This window comes from Bufo bufo, chromosome 2 (assembly GCF_905171765.1).
Source record: "Bufo bufo chromosome 2, aBufBuf1.1, whole genome shotgun sequence".
NCBI classification, from domain to species: domain Eukaryota; kingdom Metazoa; phylum Chordata; class Amphibia; order Anura; family Bufonidae; genus Bufo; species Bufo bufo.
Window position 1 is genome coordinate 293,415,694 of NC_053390.1, and position 23,575 is coordinate 293,439,268.

The following is a 23,575-nucleotide window of genomic DNA, read 5'->3' on the forward strand; positions in this document are numbered from 1 at the left end:
ACATCACCAGACGCTGGGTTTCATCCCTGGTGATGCTTTGCCAGGCCTCTACTGCAACTGTCTTCAGTTCCTGCTTGTTCTTGGGGCATTTTCCCTTCAGTTTTGTCTTCAGCAAGGGAAATGCATGCTCAATCGGATTCAGGTCAGGTGATTGACTTGGCCATTGCATAACATTCCACTTCTTTCCCTTAAAAAACTCTTTGGTTGCTTTTGCAGTATGCTTTGGGTCATTGTCCATCTGCACTGTGAAGCGCCGTCCAATGAGTTCTGAAGCATTTGGCTGAATATGAGCAGATAATATTTCCCGAAACACTTCAGAATTCATCCTGCTGCTTTTGTCAGCAGTCACATCATCAATAAATACAAGAGAATATGGCTGAATATGATCAGATAATATTGCCCGAAACACTTCAGAATTCATCCTGCTGCTTTTGTCAGCAGTCACATCATCAATAAATACAAGAGAACCAGTTCCATTGGCATTCTATGTTAGAAAGTATATTATAAGTATATTACACCCCTCAGTATGTCACACCTATCGATAGCACACCTATACCAGTCCTTAAAAGGACTTTTGTGTCCCTATTAGCTAGCGTTTTGTGTCCCTAACAGTCTGTCCCTGCTCCACACAGCAACCTCTCCCAGCACTGGCAAAAGACTGAATGTAAAATGGCGCCCAGATCAGGTTTATTTATAAGGTAGGGGGTATGTCCATGTGCTGAAATGTCTCAATTGGCTGTACTGTACCACCTGATGGATGTGTCATGGGTCAAAGTTCTTCAGAATGTAAAAGAATATGGTGGGCGCGAATATCGCCATATGTTCGCCAGTTCGGCGAACAGCGAACGAGCAAAGTTCACCGCAAAATGACCGCCGGGCGAACCGCGAGGCCATCTCTAATGGCGGACATCTACATGGTCTGTTGGACATAGCCAAAGAGGCGTTGGAGCAACAACCCACACGATATAAAAGTGTTGTTGAATACGTCACCCAGATGCAGTTACGTATGGAAACCGTGTTGCCGCTGGTAAAGGAACATACAGAGGCAGTTCAGCGAGCTCAAAGTTGGGTATATAATCGGCAGGCTCGGGTCTGGATCATTAACTCGAGAGATCGGGTTTGGGTTTTGGTTCTGGTACCGACAGTGGACAGTAAGTTACTGGTTAGGTGGCAGGGACCCTACGAGGTACTCGAAAAGATTGGAGAAGTAAACTACAAGGTACAACAGCCAGGGCGGCAGAAGCCGGAGCAGGTGTACCATGTAAATTTACTCAAACTGTGGATGGATGGGGAGACCAGTACTGATGATAGCCCGCGGCCGAGTTTTCTAGGGGGGAGAGGTTCCGGCCCCTAAGTCTGATGTAAGGGAAGCAGTTGCCACAGTGAAGATTGCTGACATCTTCTCCTCTAAACAGACTCAGGAGGCCAGGGAGTTCATCAGCAGGAACACGGATGTGTTCTCAGACCTCCCTGGACGCACTTCCATAATCCAGCATGACATTGTCACTGAGCCTCAGGCCAAAATCCGGTTGAAATCATACCGGGTACCCGAGGCTCGGCAACAGGCCATCTCTGAGGAAGTACAATTAATGCTGCAACTAGACGTCGTCGAGGAGCCTAGAAGTGAGTGGGCCAGCCCTATAGTACTGATACCTAAACCGGACGGGACGCTTTTGGCTTTGTAATGATTTTCGAAAATTAAACAAGGTATCTAAGTTCGACGCGTATCACATGCCCCAGGTAGACGAGCTGATTGAGAGTTTAGGACAAGGACAGTATTTTTCTGTTTTGGACCTTACCAAAGGGTACTGGCAGGTACCCTTAATGGAGGCTGCCAAAGAGAAAATGGCCTTCATCACACCGAAGGGGCTGTACCAGTATAAGGTGTTACCCTTTGGTCTGCATGGCGCCCCCGCCACTTTCCAAAGGCTAATGGACATTGTGCTGCGACCACATTGTTGGTACGCTTCGGCTTACCTGGACGATATTGTCATCCACAGTACCGACTGGGAAAGTCACCTGCCCAAAGTGCAGGCTGTAGTAGACTCCCTTCAAAAATCTGGACTAACCGCTAACCCAAAAAAAATGCGCGATAGGGTTAGAGGAGACAAAATACCTGGAGTATATCATTGGGCGCGGAGTGATCAAACCCCAAGTAAACAAAATAGAGGCGATAAGAAATTGGCCCCGACCTGTCACCACTAAACAAGTAAAGTTGTTTCTAGGAATGATAGGCTATTACATGAGATTTGTTCCCCACTTTGCCACTATAGCCGTGCCCTTGACAGAGCTCTTGAATGGAGGAAAATCAGTGACGGTTCGCTGGGATGAGCGGGCGGAAGAGGCTTTTTCCAGTTTGAAGTCTGCCAGAAACACACAAGATACCACAGCCAGCACACAGCCAAAAGCAACCAGCCTGCACGGAACACTGCAGCCAGTACGCAAAAGGCGTGCAGCCAGCCTTCATGGAAATCCATGTCACGGTGAACCGCACTGTGACAACCATCTTTCTGACATAATAGGCCACTTTTATAAAACGAATAAATCAGTCTTAGTTGCCCATAGCAACCAATCAGAGCAAAGCTTTTAGTTCCTACAGGGCTCTGAATTTTTTTTTTAAAGCTGAGCTCTAATTGGTTGTTGTGGAAAACTAAGACAGATTTACTAGTAGGCAGTTTGATTTAGAGATAGCAGAGGAGGGCTACTTTTCTGTGCACCAACCTGTATAATATGTATGATAAACATGCAAGATGTTTTAACAGATCATATTCTGACTCTGATTGTTGTGATAGCAATCTATCCCTTGTATGCCCTCTATGCCTAGCCTGTATAAGCAGATATAATCACTGCGGACAATCCTCATCATATAGCTGAACTCACCAATACCATGTTCATCTACAAAGTTGCTTTATTCTGTACATCAGACAACAGGATACAGCAGAATGAATGGATCTCAGTATTATGCAGTCAAAAGATTATACTTTCTTTAGCGTACCATGAAGAATACATGTGTTCCTGTTACATGTGGTCTGTTAGCTGCATCCATGATACAGGAAGTGCTGTACTCCAGAAGAAGGGTGGAGCATTGAAAAGGAAATAAGTCATAGATCTCAGGGAAGGGAACATGAAAAACAAGTGCATTACAAAAAGAGGCCACTAGATGGCAGCATATAACTAACAATAGAAATATCCATAGAAAATTGTACAAAATAATAAACTATATAAATTTCCATCTACATTCAAGTAAATATTAACTGTGTAACAGCATAGATCACAAGGCTATCATCAGCATACTAGAGGGAATAGTAATATTAGGCGCTGGGCTGCTTGAGGCACACTCATGTGTCAGCTGTCAAATAGGGACTCATGTCAGTGCTTGTCAGCGAAGTTGGATTCACATAGCAGTGTAGTGCCCAAAAAGAAGTTAGTGGCTGCAGTCTAATAGGTATTTTAAGCATGTATTGGCAATAAAAGTGACAAGTTGCAATATATCATCCAAAAATTGACAGCCAAAGCAAGGAGAGCACTAATTAGAGAAGCAGCCAAGAGACCTATGGTCACTCTGGAGGAGCTGCAGAGATCCACAGCTGAGGTGGGAGAGTCTGTCCACAGGAAAACTATTAGTCGCGTGCTCCCCAAATCTAGCCTTTATGGAAGAGTGGCAAGAAGAAATCCATTTTTGAAAGCAAGCCATAAGAAGTCCTGTTTTCAGTTTGTCACAAGCCATGTAGGGGACAGAGCAAACATGTGGAAGAATATGCTCTGGTCAGATGAGACCAAAGTGGAACTTTTTGGTATAAATGCAAAAACATTATTTGTGGTGGAAAACTAAAACTGCACATCACCCTGAACACACCATCCACACTGTGAAACATGGTGGTAGCAGCATTATGCTGTGGGGATGCTTTTCTTCAGCAGGGTCAGGGAAGCTGGTCAGAAACGCGTATGGCGGAAGTGTCCTAGCAAGCATTTATACTAACTGGAGACTTAAGCTGTAAGATATAACAGCGATCCAATTGTTCTCCATCACGAACGGACGTCCAAAAGAGCTCTTCTAGTCTTAATTCAAGTGCAACATACCGCGGAAGTTCCCCATTGAAGCGCATGGTGGAACGCATCGTCTACTACTTCACTTCCTATTACGGAAGTTCCCACTGAAGCGCACGGTGGAACGCATCATTCCTCCATTGGAATGCATCTTCCTGTATGCCGGTCACTTGGTTATCACTTGATCACGTGAGACGCCGCTGAGTCACGTGGGACACCACTGTCAGACCGCGAGACCACACGGGATGGCGTGTTAGGTCCGGACGGCTGAGTAAGAAGCTGAACACCGGCCAGGGAGCGGTAACGTACTACTATCTATTCAGCCTATATGGAATGTACAATTTCAGTATAGACTTTACCATTTGCAGATTGTGACCTACGGTACCAACGCTATCCATCTCAATAGGGCACCCTATAGTGGTCATCTGACTGTCTACCCCATATTGGACTGGGAGGGTCATTTTTATGCTTTGATTTGTTTTTATATATTGTTTTGTATGATGTTTATGTGATATTTGACATTTTATTTTTTTATATTTTACGTGTATAAATAAATCCTATTGCTGCCCATTATACCCAGATATTTGAGTGCCCCTCCATTTTTTGACTAAATATAGGGCAACCTTGGAGGAAAATCTGTTAGAGGCTGCAAAAGACTTGAGACTGGAGCAGAGGGTCACCTTCCAGCAGGACGACCCTAAACATACAGCCAGAACTACCAGGTTTAGATCAAAGCATATTCATGTGTTGGAATGGCCCAGACAAAGTCCAGACTCACATCTCATTGAGAACTTGTGGCAAGACTTAAAAATTGCTGTTCACGGATGCTTTCCATCCAATCTGTCTGAGCTTGAGCTATTTTGCAAAGAAGAATGAGCAAAAATGTCAGCCTCTAGATGAGCCAAGTTGGAAGAGACATACCCCAAAATACTTACCTGTAATTGCAGCAAAAGGTTGTGCTACAATGGGGCTGAATACAAATGCACTCCACACATAATAAAAAAGTGTGTGGGTGTAACCTGAAAAAATGTGGAAAAGTTCAAGGGAGATGAATCCTTTTTCAAGGCAGCGTATAGGAAAATAAGAAAACATTTTTTTTTCATCAGATTTAAGCTCAGACCACCAATCAGACCCCCAAGCAGTGGCGTAACTATCAGGGAAGCAGGGGAAGCGGCTGCTTCAGAGCCTGGGCTGACAAGGGGCCCGGCCGCCCAGGAGCAGTGTCTCAAACAACTTAACATACAGTCTTAGTTTCAGGCTGGGCCAGTCAGTGCCTGCAAAGTGCACCGCGCCACCAGCTAGAGAAAAGTACAAGCTGGCAGGCGCAGCGCGCTATGCTAATTAAGCGCGCCCACCAAGTTCCTCACCTAAAGAAGGAGGGAGCGACAGGCGGGAGAAACAGAGCGGCAGGCAAAAGGAGCAGCGCACATCACTAGGCTTTTCAGGTATGTGCACACTGCCTGTGCCCCCCTGGCCCTTGCCTGCACCTCCTGTCTCTTACCTCCCCCCCTCCCGCCGTTGCCTGCAGCCAAGTTCTGGGCATGATGAGGAGGGAGGGCAGTGGGCACGCAGAGCAGGGTGGAGTAGAAGAGACTGTGGAGTCCTGGACTCTGTGTGAGACTGCGAGAGTAGATGAAAGCAGGCCAAGTACAGCCCAGGCTCCTGTATTATATGCATCTCTGCTATAGTACAGAACAGAAGGCTGGCACAAGAAGGAGTGGGCAGAGTCTGGGATGGCTCCCTGCCAGGTATTCATCCCAGGCTCTGCCCACTACTTCCTGGGCCAGCATTCTGTAATAAAGCATGCAATACATGGCAGCCCCCCCTCTCTGCTTGCTGTTCTGCCATCTACTACTGCTTATTTTGGCACTTTTATATATGCACATGGTCCTGGGCTGGCATCAGGTGTGCACTTATATGTGCCATAATAAGCGCTTGTACACTGAGGAACAGCGGGCAGAAAAAAGAGGCTGACGTGTACTGCAAGCTATATAGACAGGAGGTTGACAGAGATTGGGATGAAAGTTCAAATCACCCCCCTTCCCAATGTTTTATATAAAGATAAATAAACATTAAAAAAAATCTTCACTATTAAAATATAAAAATACTAAAAACACGTTTTTGGTGACCAACTCCCCCCCCCACCCTCCCCAACACACACTTACAACAAACAAAAAAAATGAATAAGGACCTATGAACACGACTGTATGCCCTCCGAAACCTACGGTCCGTGAGCCGGCCTGGGGGGGCGTACAAAAATTAGCTTCTAGCTACGCCCCTGCCCCCAAGGTTAATCAGACGTCAGAACATACCGCCAATGTTAATGTCTCCCAATCAGACCTCAAATCAGACCTCCGTGTGAATGACCCCCAATGAGACCTCAAATCAGATCTGCATGTGAATGACCTCATATCAGATTAAAAAAATCAACTTACCTCTCCAGGTCCGGACGCCCCTCTCACATTCAGCGCTCTTCTTTTCTTTCTGCCTTGCGCTGTGCTGTGACCCGACATAAACAGCATGAGGTCACAGAGCGTAAACGTCCTCATGCTGTGCGCAATCACAGCATAGCGAGGACTAGGAAACGGTAAGTACAGAGCCTGGGGAACGCTGCATTCACTGCTTCCTGATTCTGCTGTACTAGTGGAAGGGCACATTAGTATTCGCCCCAAAAGTGTGTCTTTTAAGGTGAAAAATATGGTATATCTTTTTTTAAATTTGCGACCACATTTCTGACTTTTCTATGCCAATAAACTGGAATATACACTCACCTAAAGAATTATTAGGAACACCATACTAATATGGTGTTTGACCCCCTTTTGCCTTCAGAACTGCCTAAATTCTACGTGGCTTTGATTCAACAAGGTGCTGATAGCATTCTTTAGAAATGTTGGCCCATATTGATAGGATAGCATCTTGCAGTTGATGGAGATTTGAGGGATGCACATCCAGGGCAAGAAGCTCCCGTTCCACCACATCCCAAAGATGCTCTATTGGGTTGAGATCTGGTGACTGTGGGGGCCATTTTAGTACAGTGAACTCATTGTCATGTTCAAGAAACCAATTTGAAATGATTCGAGCTTTGTGACATGGTGCATTATCCTGCTGGAAGTAGCCATCAGAGGATGGATACATGTTCTCATTCTGTTTACGCCAAATTCGGACTCTACCATTTGAATGTCTCAACAGAAATCGAGACTCATCAGACCAGGCAACATTTTTCCAGTCTTCAACAGTCCAATTTTGGTGAGCTTGTGCAAATTGTAGCCTCTTTTTCCTATTTGTAGTGGAGATGAGTGGTACCCGGTGGGGTCTTCTGCTGTTGTAGCCCATCCGCTTCAAGGTTGTGCGTGTTGTGGCTTCACAAATGCTTTGCTGCATACCTCGGTTGTAACGAGTGGTTATTTCAGTCAACGTCGCTCTTCTATCAGCTTGAATCAGTCGGCCCATTCTCCTCTGACCTCTAGCATCCACAAGGCATTTTCGCCCACAGGACTGACGCATACTGGATGTTTTTCCCTTTATACACCATTCTTTGTAAATCCTAGAAATGGTTGTGCGTGAAAATCCCAGTAACTGAGCAGATTGTGAAATACTCAGACCGGCCCGTCTGGCACCAACAACCATGCCACGCTCAAAATTGCTTAAATCACCTTTCTTTCCCATTCTGACATTCAGTTTGGAGTTCAGGAGATTGTCTTGACCAGGACCACACCCCTAAATGCATTGAAGCAACTGCCATGTGATTGGTTGACTAGATAATTGCATTAATGAGAAATAGAACAGGTGTTCCTAATAATTTTTTAGGTGAGTGTAGCTATAAAGGGGTTTTGTCACTTCAGTAGGTGGCATTTATCATGTAGGGAAAGTTAATACAAGGCACTTACTAATGTATTGTGATCGTCCATATTGCCTCCTTTGCTGGTTGGATTCATTTTTTCATCAAATTATACACTGCTCGTTTCCATGGTTACGACCACCCTGCAATCCCCCTCTACTTTGGAAAAAAGCGCCGGCCTTTCTGGTGACCGGGACCGTGGGAGCTCACAAAGGCTGAGGTGCATGTGAATACAGTATATTCAGTACATTAACCCCTTCACGCAACATCACGTACATGTACGTGGGGGAATGTGGTGCCTCACCGCATCCCCACGTGCATGTACGTGATCGGCTTTCTCTGTCAGCACAGGGAGCGAAGCGCTGAAGGTTCAGTGAAGTGCCCCAGTCAGTGACACAGATCAGTTCTGTGCCTCATCAACAGCCTGTCATCTGTCATCTGTAGTCAGTTCTTTGCCTCATCCCCTGCTTCGTACATAATTAACCCCTAATTAACCCCTTCAGTACCGATTTGCCACTCTTCTGTGCCTGATTTGCCCCAGTCAGTGAGATTAGTCCTGTCCAGTCCTGTCATCATCACCTCATCCAGACACCTGTAACTACTGTCCGTCCGTTAAGACAACTGTCTGCCCGTCAAGACACCTGTCACTCCAGCCTGTCTGTCCATCAAGACACCTGTCCGTCCATTTAGACACCTGTCACTCCAGCCTGTCCGTCCATCAAGACACCTGTCAGTCCAGCCTGTTCGTCCGTCAAGACACCTGTCACTCCAGTTTGTCCATCCATCAAGACACCTGTCACTCCAGTTTGTCCGTTCAATAAAGACACCTGTCCCTCTAGCCTGTCCGTCCATCAAGACACCTGTGACTCCAGTCTGTCCGTCAATCAAGACACCTGTCACTAAAGTTTGTCCGTTCAATAAAGACACCTGTCACTCCAGCCTGTCTGTCCATCAAGACACCTGTCAGTCCAGTCTGTCCTCCAGCCTGTCCGCCCATCAACGTGCAGCAAGCACAGCAGCGCCGCTACAGCAGGACACTCTCCAGCAACAATCATCAGTATTCCTTCTGAAAGGGACCACCAGGAGAGTGCACCAGCGGGCTCACAGTGCCAAGGATACAGACTTGATAAAGGGGTCCTGAGTACCCCGAAACGCGTCATCTTTTCAAAATAAAAAAATCTCGTATCCAAGCTAGGGTTGTGATTTGCTCCTTATGTCCATCGGCTCGCCGCACGAATCCAGTGCAGACGGGACCTTTTTATATATTCAAATACCCACCCAAGTGGCGGTTTGGCCCCCGCCCAGGGTCGTCTCGGACACCATCCGGCAGCACCAACCCAGACAACCTCCACTCTTCGAACCTCCCTCCACCAAGGTTGCACCACAATCAGTGCAAACCAAACCAGGTGAGTAACTTCACTCATCCTGGTTAAGGGGAAGGGACATCAATCTTTTACCCTCACCTATGAGCGCCTTCTCTCCTCTCTTGGCCATCTGATCACTGTCCATCCATCAAGACACCTGTGACTCCAGTCTGTCCGTTCAATAAAGACACCTGTCACACTAGCCTGTCTATCCCTCAAGTCACCTGTCACACACTCCCAAGTTACATAAAAAAAATAAAAAAAATAACCGTCAATAGGTGTGCCATCCTCCTGTGTGTATATACTCGTGTCCTGTGCTTGAGTGGCACCAGTCTGTAAAATATAAGTCTCTTATGCCCCATGTGGCTTTGTGCCACCTAATACTGTAAAATAATACATTAATTAACCCCTTTTCTGCCCCAGTAAGGATATTGGCACTACTCTGTGCCCCATACTATACCCCTGGCTCATTGCCAGCCATCTGTGCTACCTGTGACACCTTTCAAAAATTTCCAAGTGACTCTGGGAGTTTTTATCCTATCCTAAAGGATATACAGTATTTTAGTCTGCTGTTCTATATATTTTTTTAAATATATAAAAAAAAGACAAAAAAAATCTACGTTAGTTTACAGTTTAAAATGACTAAACGGCTTTTCACTGCCGAAGAAGCATATGCCGTACTTTTTGAGGACACTGACTCCAACAGTGGAGATGAAGTGACATTTTTAGTTTCATCTTCCTCAGATGATTCATCTAATGATGAACCCCCTCGTAGGCGTCCTAGGGGTAGTGCGCAGTCGCAGCCCCGTACAAGTGACTCTTCATGGATCCCCGCAGATAACTATGTGCCCCAGGTGCCTGAATTTACAGCCACTCCAGGCATCAATGTAGATACAACAGGTTTCAGTGAAATTAATTTTTTCCAATTATTCTTCACTAATGACCTAAAATCTCTCAAGGCCCCGCAAATGGACCCCTACTAACACGACTGAAATGCAAAGGTTTTGGGGACTTCTCCTAAGCATGGGCATTATAAAAAAAACAACAATACGTTCGTATTGAACAAAGATATTTTATATCACACCCCTATTCACTGTCTTGCCATGCCCCGGGCCCGTTTTGAAGCTCTTCTAAGATTCCTACACTTCAGCAATAATAATGAATGCCAACCCCCAAGCGACCCCAGTTATCACAGACTCTTTAAAATTAGGGCAGTGGTTGACCACTACAATTCCAAATTTGGTCAAGTATATACCCCCCAAAAATGTCTCTCAGTGGATGAATCATTGGTCCACTTCAAAGGCCGATTACATTTCCGCCAGTACCTGCCCAATAAAAGGGCTAGGTATGGTGTGAAGTTGTATAAGGCCTGTGAAAGTGTATCTGGGTATACACTGCGCTTTCGTATTTACGAGGGAAAAGATTCCAAAATTGAGCCACCCGATTGTCCCCCGGTTCTGGGTATAAGTGGGAAGATAGTATGGGATTTAGTCCACCCCCTGCTGGACCACGGATACCATCTGTATTTGGACAACTTTTACAATAGTGTCCCTCTCCTGAAGTGCCTTGCTGCCAGAGGCATAGGCACATTTGGCACAATTAGAAGAAATCAAAAAGGGCTCCCTAAATCCTTTATAGATCAGACAGTGCGTCGTGGGGAAAGCAGGGCTGTTTGCTCAGAAAATTTGATGCTGCTAAAATACAAGGACAAACGGGATGTTCTTGTGTTGACTACCATCCATGCAGATCAGTCCACCCCAGTCCCAGTCCGAGGAACCACAGAGCAGAACATCAAGCCTGTGTGTATCCAGGATTACAACAAGTTCATGGGTGGAGAGGATCTTTCAGACCAGGTACTACAGCCCTACAGTGCCTTAAGAAAATCTAAGGTGTGGTACAAAAAATTAGCTGTGTACCTAACCCAAGTGTCACTATATAATGCCTTTGTCATCCACAGAACAGCTGGTCATGGGGGGACCTTCTTGGAATTTCAGGAAAAAATTATAAAAAAATGGATTTTTGGCGTTCAGGAAGGAGAGGCCAGTTTTTCATCCAGCAGTGCTTCTGGGATATCAAGAATAATACATGGGCAGCATTTCCCTGGAGTACTTCCCCCCACAGAAAAAAAAGGCGACCCCAAAAAACATGTCGGGTTTGCTCGGTTAAAGGGATTAGGAAAGACACCACCCACTACTGTCAGACCTGCCCCTCTAAACCGGGCCTCTGCATTGGAGAGTGCTTTCAAGTTTATCACACCTCCACTGATAACCATTAAGTCCATTTCACTAATTTCTTAATTAATCCATGGCAAGACATTTTCAGTTGAGCATTTTTCCATTTGGCAATCCAATAATAGCTCCCCCCCCCCAAAAAATAAAAAAATAAAAATAAAAACCTTAAAAATTCGAATTATACCCCTAGACGAATACATTGAAAGGTGTCATTTTATTAAATAAGGCAATTCTTCAATTTCCTTTTATGTTCTGGCACCCCTAGAGCCTCGATTTTGTGGTTTTCACTGTTGGGGTGCCTCAGAGTGTCTTCAAATGCGACATGGTGCCTGAAAATTATTCCAGCAAAATCTGCCTTCCAAAAGCCACACGGTGTTCCTCCCATTCTGAGCCCCAGCATTTTACAACCACATATGGGGTGTTGACGTACTCAGAAGAAAATGGGTAACAGATTATGGGGTGCATTTTCTCCTGATACCCCTTGTTAAAATGACAAATTTGGGCCTAAAGCGAGATATTCTTGTAAAATATGAAATTTTTAATTTTCACTGCCAAGTCTTTCTAAATTCTATGAAACGGCTATTGGGCCAAAGTGCTCAGTGAACCCCTTGAAAAATTCCTTAGGGGGTGTATTTTCCATAATGGGGTCACTTTTGGTGTTTTTTAACTGTTGGGGTGCCTCAGGGTGTCTTCAAATCCGACATGATGCTTGAAAATTATTCCAGCGAAATCTGCCTTCCAAAAGCCACACAGTGTTCCTCCCATTCTGAGCCCCGCTGTGTGCTCATACAGCACTTTACAACCACATATGGGGTGTTGACATACTCAGGAGAAAATGGGTAACAGATTATGGGGTGCATTTTCTCCTGATACCCCTTGTTAAAATGAAAAATTTGGGCCTAAAGCAAGATATTCTTGTAAAATATGAAATTTTTCATTTTCACTGCCAAGTCTTTCTAAATTCTATGAAACGGCTATTGGGCCAAAGTGCTCAGTGCACCCCTTAAAAAATTACTTTAGGGGTGTATTTTCCATAATGGGGTCACTTTGGGGGTTCTTTCACTGTTGGGGTGCCTCAGGGTGTCTTCAAATGCGACATGGTGCTTAAAAATTCCTTTTCTTCTGCGCCCTGCCGTGTGCCCGTGCAGCAGTTTACGACCACATATGGGGTGTTTCTGTAAACTACAGAATCAGGGCCATAAATGTTGAGTTTTGTTTGGCTGTTAACCCTTGCTTTGTAACTGGAAAAAAAATATTAAAATGGAAAATCTGCCAAAAAAGTGAAATTTTGAAATTGTATCTCTATTTTCCATGAATTCCTGTGGAACACCTAAAGGGTTAACGACGTTTGTAAAATCAGTTTTGAATGCCTTGAGGGGTGTAGTTTCTTAGATGGGGTCACTTTTATGGAGTTTCTACTCTAGGGGTGCATCAGGGGGGCTTCTAACGTCCCCCAAAAATAAAATGTCATTCCCAAAATGATCCTAACATGAAGTAGACATATGGGAAATGTAAAGTAATAACAATTTTTGTAGGTATTAATATGTATTATAGAAGTAGAGAAATTGAAAATTTTTGACAAATTTTTTATTTCTTTAAAATAAAAAAGAATTTTTTTGCTCCATTTTACCAGTGTCATGAAGTGCAATATGTGACAAAAAAACTATCTCAGAATGGCCTGGATAAGTCAAAGCGTTTTAAAGTTATCACCACATAAAGTGACACTGGTCAGATTTGCAAAAAATGGCCTGGTCCTGAAGGTGAAAATGAGCCCGGTCCTTAAGGGGTTAAAGAAAAATATCTTGCTGCTGTCAAACACACACGCAGTAGTCCTTAAAAGGACTTTGGGGTCTTTGAAAAGCTTTTGTTAGCTTTTTAGAATTTTTTCAAATATTTGCACCATACAAACACAAAAGGTAATGCAGTGCAGATGTGACAGTTAACGGCAGACACCGATACACCGTTGACATAACAATTGTAAATATATTATGGGAAAAAACATGTGTTCTGTATTTTATATTTTTTGTCAAAATCTGGACCTGACAACCACAAAAAGGTATTGAATTGCAGATGACTCAATTCAGGGACTACACCATAGACAGCAAAAATGTGTTAATTTTTTTCCAAGTTTTCTGTATTTAATTTCTTGGCCTACATAAGGCACTGACAACCTGCAAATACTTTGAAATGCAGATCACACAATTAACGCATTACACCGTAGACAGCAAAAATGTGGTCAGATTCTGGAAAAAAATACTTTTTTCTGTATTAAAATTTTTGGCCTGGATATGACCCTGACAACCTTTATTTTTGCCCTGGATAAGGCCCTGACAATCAGCAAATGCTTTGAAATGCAGATCACACAATAAACGCATTACACCGTAGACAGCAAAAATGTGTTCAGATTCTGGGACAAAATACTTTTTTCTGTATTTAAATTTTTGGCCTGGATATGGCCCTGACAACCTTTATTTTTGCCCTGGATAAGGCCCTGACAATCAGCAAATGCTTTGAAATGCTGACCACACAATTAACACATTACACCGTAGACAGCAAAAATGTGGTCAGATTCTGGGAAAAAATACTTTTTTTCTGTATTTAAATTTTTGGCCTGGATATAGCCCTGACAACCTTTATTTTTGCCCTGGATAAGGCCCTGACAACCAGCAAATTCTTTAAAATGCTGATCACACAATTAACGCATTACGCCGTAGACAGCAAAAATGTGATCAGATTCTGGGAAATATGTATATATTTTTTTCTTCACTTTTTCCCAATATATGGCCCTGAAAACTACAGTAGAAAACATCGCTAATGGCATTACAGTGATGGCAATACTTACCTGCATGTTTATTGGCTGCTTAGCAGGCGTCAAACGTGCGGGGAGGAGCAGGTATTCGGGCGAGCATGCTCACTTATCACTAATCATAACCAGTAAAGAGCAGTGTATAATGTGATGGATAAATGAATCCAGCCAGCAAAGAAAGCAATATGGACAATCACAATACATTAGTAAGTGCCTTTTATTAAGGTTCTCTACATAATAAGGGCTCATTCACACAACTGTGGTTTGGTCCGCATCTGAGCCGCATTTTGCGGCTCGGGTGTAGACCCATTCACTTCAATGGAGCCGCAAAAGATGCGGACAGCACATGGAGCTGCTCTGTTCCGTGGCCCCGCAAAAATTATAGATCATGTCCGTTTTGCAAACAAGAATAGGCATTTCTATAAAGGGCCTTCCATTCCGCAAATTGTGCATCCGTGTTTTGCGGATAGGCAATTTGCGGACTGCAAAACAGGGCACGTTTGTGTGAACAAGCCCTAAATGTTACTTGCTGAAGTGAGACAACCCCTTTAATTAATGACCCCCACTATGTAGGAATGTATCTGATGAGGTCCCTTTCTATAAGATGTAACTCTTCTAACCTTTGTTGCTTACACATACTGTTGGAAAAGATCTGCTACGACAAAAATGAGGACGTATATATGTGTGTATGTATGTCTGTATGTTCCGCGATCACTCAAAAACCAACCATCGATTTAAACGAAACTTGGTATACACATCCCTTGCTACCTGGAAAGAAATCTTGTGGGGGTCACAGCTCTCTAGGACGTACCTTTCCTGAGAAATTCCCAAAAAATGACCTGCATTAGCCAATACAAGCCTGCACGTCTTTCTATTCATATGCCAACTGCCATACACACGGTCTCATGTCCCTTATCAGCCAATAGAAGCTTGCAGGCCCTTAGTCTCCACATACAAACAGTTTTACTCCAGGTTTCCATAACATCCCAGCCATTTTTCTTCACTGCTGTAGGTCAACTCTAGGCTAGGGCTACACGATGACATGTGTCGGGTGACAATAAGTCGTACAACGCATAGGGCACAACTACACTGCTACATGTGTCGCGCGACAATTTTTATAATCATAGTCTATGGTGTTGCACTGTGACATGTGACATGCTGCGACTGCGACACGACAGTCGCAGAAAAATCTATCTTGTCACATGTCACAGTGCAACACCGTAGACTATTATTATAAAAATTGTTGAGACAAAATGTTGTGCGACACATGTCGTCGTGTAGCCCTAGCATTAAAGGGGTAGGTTGCTGTGGAGGTCACTGTTAAAGGGGCGGGCACTTTGGAGGTCACCATCAAAGAGGGGGGCACTGTGGAGGTCACTGTTAAAGAGGCGGGCACTGTGCAGGTTACTGTTAAAGGGGCGGGCACTGTGGAGGTCACTGTTAAAGGGGCGGGCACTGTGGAGGTCACTGTTAAAGGGGCAGGCACTGTGGAGGTCACTGTTAAGGGGGCAGGGCCATTATTAAAGGGGAAACTGCTGTGGAGGTCACTGTTAAGACAGAAGGGTACTGTGAGGTCACTGTTAAGGCAGCGGGGTACTGTGGAGGTCATTGTTAAGACGGCAGGCCCCTGAGGAGGTCACTGTCAAGGGAGTTGAGTGCTGTTAGAGGGGCGGGCTGCTGTGAAGGTAAAAGTTAAGGGGATGGGCTGCTGTGGAGGCCCCATTTTAAAGTGGCAGGGCACTGTGGGGGGTCAGTGTTAAGGGGTGGGGGACTGTGGAATTCACTGTTAAAGGGGAGGGATGCTGTAGAGGACATTGTTATGGGGGATACTGTCAATATCTTTTAATGACACACACAAACATTAAATGAAATAGATGAAATATACCCTTGCAAAGCCGAGTCCTTCTGCTAGTACCCGATAAAGGATGAAGCATATCACATTTAAGCACCATGGAATTTCTCTTCACTGGAACAAAAGGGACTGGGAACATTTCATACTTGTACTGGTAATGGCTTTGTTTGGTAGCATCTGGCTGTATTGTATATGTACTCATCTCATCTTCCATTAAATAGTGTTAAGTGCCATTATTTGGTATAATGTGTGAGAGGTCAAATTTCCAAAAGGATCTTCTTTAACATTTTAGGAAAAACTGAAAGTCATGGTAAAATCACGTTAAAAACACTGTTGACATATGGCTTCCATTTATCCCTTTGTGGGTAAAAAATTAACTTGTGGCCTTCATTGTGAGAGTATTAGGGGGTCATAATCCCTGCCTTCTGGGGGAACCCACTCATCAGACATCGGTGGCATATCCTAGCCATAGGCTATCCATGTTCATTGGACTACCTCTTGAAAACACATACGGTAAATCAATTTCTGTCTTATGGTTCAACTTAATTTTTATTTAAAAAAATGTACAATAATCTTTTGGCAACTTTCCTGTTAATGTGAAACAATATTCCATGTGCCTGCTTGTGGTAACCATAGAAAACCTTTTCCCTAGGTAAAACAAATGATTATAAAAGTAATAACTTCAGGTCTAACTTGGTCATCATGTGTTTAGTGTGCTGCTATATAACTGATGCCTAATGATACATGACAGCACCATTCCAGAAACATTTCTACAATGAGAAAGTGCTGTATTACTCTCCTCCTAATATGCCTTTTCCTTCCTGCAGCTACTCATCTCTGCATTTACTTTATCAACAGCCTGGTTAAGGGTAAGCTGCACAATGAACAATCAGGTCTCTTGTTTGAATTATAATTTAGTTGTAAACTAGTGTGTTTGTGCTGTCTTCACAAATGATGCACTAAATAGAAATTACATAGATAGATACTGTAAATACATGGATTGATAAAGATAAAATTAGATGGATAATAGATCCTGTAGCTGCGTTGAGATTGATAGATAGAGCATGTCTTTATTCACCCATATAGCAATGTTTCAATCCTCTAAGGCCTCATGCACACGACCGTGGTGTGTTTTGCGGTCCGCAAATCGCGGATCCGCAAAACATGGATGGCGTCCGTGCGCGTTCCGCAATTTTCGGGACGGCATGAACAGCCTTTAATATAAATGCCTATTTTTGTCCGCAAAGCGCGGACAAGAATAGGACATGTTATATTTTTTTTGCGGGGCCATGGAACGGAGCAACGGATGCGGACAGCACATGGAGTGCTGTCCGCATCTTTTGCTGCCCCATTGAAGTGAATGGGTCCGCATCCGAGCCGCTGTTTTGACGGCTCGGATGTGGACCAAAACAACGGCCGTGTGCATGAGGCCTTACTGGGATTGTTCTCAAGCTCGAAAACAATCCCAGTAAGAGGACTGAAACGTCGCTATATGGAAGAATAGAGGACTCCATGCTTTTTTAAATTACTTTGGATGTGCTGCAGATACTTTTTTCTATTTTTATAATTTGGATTCTTGCAGATAGATAGATAGATAGATAGTAGAGATACATGTATTGATATAGATACAATTAGATGGTGTAATGACCGGCGTCACGCACAGGGAGGGAAAAGGGAAAGCTATGCCCAAGGGAGAGGGTAAGGTGGTGACCCCTGACTCACCTTGCGGCTGGCACCTGACTGCCCTGACGTCCCTAAACGGGTTCCTCACCCGTGCGGCGATCACGTGCCTAAACCCTGGCTTTCCCTAAAATGAGCCCTAGATAGTGAACGGGCCGGTGGGATCGCTAGTCCGCACCACTGACACTAAGAGGGAAACACCAGGGAGAGGACAGACAATACAGACAAACACATACACCCAGGTGGGCGACCACAGCAGACCACAAAGGTCCAACAGGGATCCGGAGGGTAGCGTTCTGGACCAACAACCAGAGAACGCAGCAACACAGCTCCAGAGGGTCAGAATAGATGTCCAGGCAGGAAGCTCTATATCTGGCAACCAGAGAAGTGTGAGAGGGGAATATAAGGAGGTTGGGAGTGCTGGACAAGGAACAGCTGAGGAGAAGGAGCTATGGATCCCTGAGTGAGCCAAAAGGGTTTGCAAAGCAAACCCAGAAAGCTACCACAAGGAAACAGCCCTATCTTACATAGAGCGCGCAGCCAACCGCTGCGACTTCCTGACCCCGGGTATAACGGAGTCAGGCGTGGTTCTTGACACCCTCGTGACAGATGGATAATAGATACTGTAGATGCATTGAGATAGATAGATAGTTTAAAGAGGACCTTTCATGGGTCCAGACATTATAAACTAAGTATCAGGATATGTAGGGCATAGTGCAGGGATCTAACTGCACTTTCTATTTTTTCTGGGCGCTGCTCCGTTCACCCCCTGTGCCCCCTGTTCACTTTTCCCGCCTGGTATGCTAATGAATAGAATCGGTAGAGGGAGGAGGAGACTACCCTGTTTCTCAATGGGCGTCTTCTTCTCCCTGGCTGTGAGCTGTCCAATCATAGCAGAGAGCGTCACAGCCAGGGAGAAGGTGAGTTTTTTTTCCTGCTAAACAGGGCAGACTCCTCCTCCCTGTACAGATACCAGGCAATAGAATACAACGGGGGCCAGAAAAAATAGTAAGTGCAGTTAGATCCCTGCACTATGCCCTACATATCCTCATACTTAGCTTTTAATGTCTGGACCCATAAAAGATCCTCTTTAACATAGACAAACGAAACGTACGGTTTTATTCGGCCAGACAGCCCCTTTAATTCACTGACACATAACAGCAAGGTTATCATTAAAAGGTCTTATCAAAACAAGTAGGAAAGACAAAGTCTGAAGCTGAAGAAAAAAGGTTAAATCTCCACATGCTAAATGGTTTGTAGTGAAACTATGGAACTGGTCTGGACAGAAATAGTGCAAAGAATTGTACTTCTCTGAAACAACAAAATTTAAATTTTTACTCAAATGTATACAATTTTACTTTCAGTGATGGAGTATGTTACCCTTGTGAGAGTTTATCTTTATCTCTTGTTTGGGTGCAGCCGTGCGGCTAATGCATCACAGTTTCAACCCTCATTTATTTTAAATTTTGAGAATAAATGTTAAGTTTTAAACATATCAGCTAGAGATGAGTGAATCAAAGTTGATGAAGTGGAATTCGATCTGAATTTATGGAAATATTCAATTTGCACCGAATCCGAATTTCCTCCCGCTTTGTGGTAATGAATCGCATTTTCTCCTAAAATGGCTGCTGCACATGTTACTGACATGGAGCAAAGAACCTGGGAACTAGGGATCACCCACAATGCCATGCATGCAGCCAATCAGCAGCCATCCAGCCCTGTGATGTCACAGTCCTATAAATAGCTTCAGCCATTTTGGATTCTGCCATTTTCCAGTGTGCTTAGTGCAGGGAGAGACGTTAGCAGGCGCTAGGGAAAGTGCTAGGAAAGACTTTATTGTGCTTAGAAAAGGATTTACAAGTTCAGGGAAATATTATTCAAGGTGTAGGGAAAGGATAGGGAGGCATCATCTACACTATAAAAGGAGAACAGGGTGCAATAGGAGAGTATACAGCCTGGGTTATATGAGTGATTCTATTACATCTTGCTGCACTAATTGGGGATCCAATTTGCTATAATACTGCTGCTTTTGGGTTTGCAATACACGATACCTCTGTAATTCCAGCAAACCTTGTTTATTATTGGGGTGCAAGTGCTGTGTTGTATTATATATTATAGGAAATATGCGTACGCCATAAGTGTAAAAAAAGGACGTCTTATTTGCCATTCTGCGGTGCAGTTACATTGTACTACACACTTTTTCTGGGGTGTTTTAACAGTCTAAAAAGTATGTATTATTTGCCATTCTGCGGTGCAGTTATATTGTACTACAGCTTTTTTGGGGTGTATAAGTGTAAAAAAAAAGTACCGTATATCTTTTTTGCTGTTCTGCGGTGCAGTTACTTGTAGTACAGTCTTTTTTGGGGTGTATAAGTGTAACAAAAGTACAACTTATTTGCCGTTCTGCTGTGCAGTTACTTTGTACTACAGCCTTTTTTTGGGTGTATAAGTTAAAAAAAGGACATCTTATTTGCCGTTCTGCGGTGCAGTTACTTTGTACTACAGCCTTTTTTGGGGTGTATAAGTATAAAAAAAAGTACGACTTATTTACCATTCTACGGTGCAGTTACTTTGTGGTACAGCCTTTTTTGGGGTGTATAAGTATAAAAAAAAGTACATCTTATTTGCCGTTCTGCGGTGCAATGACATTCTACTACACACTTTTTTGGGGGTGTTTTAATAGTATAAAAAGGTAAGTATTATTTGCCATGCTGCGGTGCAGTTACATTGTTGCACTCATTCAACGGCACAGAAGCTGAATGTGCTCCTGGCCAAGTTGCTGGTGCTACAGTCCCTCCCTTTCCAAATGGTGGACTCTGCACCTTTCAGAGAACTGATGGCTTGTGCCAGGCCGAGGTGGAGAGTCCCAAGCCGTCATTTCTTTGCCAAAATGGCAGTACCAGCCCTGCACACATATATAGAACAGAAGGTGGGCCAGTCCTTGAGCCTGTCGGTGTCTGCCAAAGTGCAAGGCAGAGCCGATGTGTGGAGCTATAACTACGGTAAAGGACAATATATGTTCTTTACAGCCAGCTGGGTAAATGTGGTTCCTGCCCAGCCACACCAGCAACTTGGCTAGGCCTCCCCATTCTCACGCCGTTGGTCCTGCGACAATATCCACCTCTGCCTACTCATACTACATCGTGCCCTAAGCCTCTACTGCAGGGACAATTCACAGTGCTCCACCAGCATACGACATGTCACGCAGGGCATGGCGGTGTCACGCTGTTCTGCACCTAGTTCACCCGGGCGAACAAAGTCACACAGAGGAGGAACTGCTCTGCGTCCTTCTTCAAGAAATCAAAACACCAGAAACAAAATACAAATACTGGCTAAAGTGACATTGAAAAAACTAGAGGTGGGACGACGAATCCCTCGAATCTTGCTGGATTCGAAGGATTCGTAGACTCGAATCCCGACCTCATTTACAAAATTCGAATCAGACGAATCCCGGGCATAGTCATCTGTATCGCTGTCCTCAGGACAGGGAGATGGGAGAGGGAGATGAGTGTCGGCTGGGACTCGAACCCACGACCTTCTGTATCAGAGGCAAGGCACTTACCTACACAGATATAAGAGCTGCATAGCCACTGACTGAAAAAATATGAGACTTCTACTGTAGACTCTGTTAGCTGTTTTAGCCAGTGTACATCTATACACATGACAGCTGCCCCAACACACCCAGCTCTGCTATATCTCTATATGACAGCTGCCCCAGCACACTCAGCTCTGCTATATCTCTATATGACAGCTGCCCCAGCACACTCAGCTCTGCTATATCTCTATATATGATAGCTGCCCCAGCACACCCAGCTCTACTACATCTATACACATCACAGCTGCCCCAGCACACTCAGCTCTGCTATCTCTCTCTCTCTCTATATATATATATATATATGACAGCTACCCCAGCACACTCAGCTCTGCTATCTCTCTCTCTCTCTCTCTCTCTCTCTATATATATATATATATATATATATAAATAACAGCTACCCCAGCACACTCAGCTCTGCTATATCTTTATTAAATATATATCAGAGCTGAGTGTGCTGGGGCAGCTGTCATGTGTATAGATGTAGCAACGCTTGGTGTGCTGGGGTAGCTGCTATGTGTATAGATGTAGCAGAGCTGGGTGTGCTGGGGCAGCTATCATATAGCGATATAGCAGAGCTGAGTGTGCTGGGGCAGCTGTTATGTGTATAGATGTAGCAGTGCTGAGTGTGCTGGCGCAGCTGTCATATAGAGATATAGCAGAGCTGAGTGTGCTGGGGCAGCTGTCATGTGTATGGATGTACACTGGCTATCAAAGCTATGATAGAGTCTACAGTAGAAGTCTCATATTTTTTTCTGGCAGTGGCTATGCAGCTTTTGTAGCTGTGTGGTTAGGTGCCTTGCCTCTAATGCAGAAGGTCGCGTGTTCGAGTCCCAGCAGAAACTTTTCTGAAATACACAAGCACTGACTCCATATATGGACATACAGCGCGGGACACAGACCGGAAGAGGCTGCATCACATCGCTGACATGGAGGTAAGTATAAGTGTTTTTTTTTTTTTAAATACCGGACTGTTACTGCCACATGGGGAGGAGCAGGAGGCACTTCATACTGGCACATTGGGAGGGGGGGAGATGGCACTACGATACCGGCACATTAGGGGGGACATGGCACTATGATACTGGCACATGGGGGGGTTGGCACTATGATACTGGCACATGGGGTGGGGGTGGGAAGGAGAGAGGCACTTGATACTGGCACATTGGGAGGGGGGAGATGGCACTATGATACTGGTACATTGGGGGGGGTGGCACTATGATACTGGCACATGGGGGGAAGGAGAGAGGCACTTGATACTGGTACATGGGGGGATTTGGCACTATGATACTGGCACATAGGGGGGTGGGAAGGAGAGAGGCACTTGATACTGGCACATTGGGGGGGAGATGGCACTATGATACTGGCACATGGGGAGGTGGGTGGGAAGGAGAGAGGCAATTGATATTGGCACATTGGGGTGGGGAGATGGCACTATGATACTGGCACATAGAGGGGAGAAGGAGAGAGGCACTTAATACTGGCACATTGGGGGGGAGATGGCACTATGATACTGGCACATGGGGAGGTGGGTGGGAAGGAGAGAGGCACTTGATACTGGCACATTGGGAGGGGGAGATGGCACTATGATACTGGCACATGGGGGGGAGATGGCACTATGATACTGGCACATTGGGGGGGGAGATGGCACTATGATACTGGCACATGGGGAGGTGGGTGGGAAGGAGAGAGGCACTTGATATTGGCACATTGGGGGGGAGATGGCACTATGATACTGGCACATGGGGGGGGGGAAGGAGGGAGGCACTTAATACTGGCACATGGGGGGGGAGATGGCACTATAAAACTGGTACATGGGGAGGTCGGTGGAAAGGAGAGAGGCACTTGATACTGGCACTTTGGGGGGGGGGCGAGATGGCACTATGATACTGGGACATAGGGGGGGGGAGGAGAGAGGCACTTGATACTGGCACATGGGGGGGCATCTATGGGGACACTTACTGGCACATTATTGGGGGGCATTATGGGGGTCCCTTTTTACTGGCACATTATTGGGGGACACTATGGGGGCATCTACTGAGGCCATAAAGAAGGGGTATTTTATATGGGGGGCTTTGTGTGGTACTAGAATTATCAGGGGGTTTATCTGTTTCTGCAGTATTGTATTGGGGAGCACAGCGGCACAGTATTGTGGTAGGATGATTTGT